This window comes from Centruroides sculpturatus, unplaced genomic scaffold (assembly GCF_000671375.1).
Source record: "Centruroides sculpturatus isolate CEXI.00-Female unplaced genomic scaffold, Cexi_2.0 scaffold7722, whole genome shotgun sequence".
NCBI lineage: Eukaryota > Metazoa > Arthropoda > Arachnida > Scorpiones > Buthidae > Centruroides > Centruroides sculpturatus.
In genome coordinates, this window is record NW_019391924.1 from 430 (window position 1) to 1216 (window position 787).

The 787-nt window shown below is 22.7% G+C and overlaps 1 long non-coding RNA gene across 1 annotated transcript; it reads right to left on the reverse strand.

The window, feature by feature from the left end:
* Positions 1-392: 392 nt before the first annotated feature.
* On the reverse strand, positions 393-697 carry LOC111617594. Its single transcript, XR_002755445.1, has 2 exons — positions 605-697; positions 393-505 (listed from the first exon to the last, which is right to left on the reverse strand). It is a non-coding gene; the product is annotated as an uncharacterized LOC111617594 (long non-coding RNA).
* Between the last annotated feature and the right edge of the window lie 90 nt (positions 698-787).

The following is a 787-nucleotide window of genomic DNA, read 5'->3' on the forward strand; positions in this document are numbered from 1 at the left end:
CTGAACACTGTTATAAAAAGGTTTCGTGGATTGTTATAACTATCAATTTGATCAAAATATAAAATGCGTTAATTTTTAATTAAAGTGAAATTTATTATGGTCTTATTAATACAAGAGCATAATAAATTTCTATATTACATGTATAATGCACAAGTAAATTACAATTAATATTACTTGATAATTAATCATTAACTTGTGTATATGTGTTAAATAATAATAAGCAAAAATCGATATCTTATAATTTATGATAAATACTCATATAATCTTTTATTAAATAATATAAAATAAGCATATTATTAATTATAAAATTAATATTAAAGAATTTCATAAACAATAATAATTTTTCTTAATACTTCTGTTCAGTATTAAATCATTAAATAGATGACAAATTAATTCACCTGATATTCGTCATATTCTTTATTAAGGGATTCCCACTCATCAAACACTCCTTCTAGTTTGGCTTCCATTATCAGTTTTCAAAATTTAATTTTGAGCATGTCAACATCTGCAAAAAATTGAGAAAAAACAGTTAAGCAACGCCTCCTCGTGTATTTTTGATATTAAAAAAAGATAAAAAAAATAAATAAAAAGTAAACGTTCTTACTTTCAAAACATTTTTAAAAAATACAACAGACGCGTATAGTTTTGTTTCTAGTATAATTTAAAAATCAATTTGCCACTTGTTTACAGAACTTCAATTAAAAAAAAAAAAAAATTACGAAGACCTTAAAGTAGTTGGCGGCTGGCGGTAAATTTCTGGAGGCTATATATATTTTTTTCAATACTT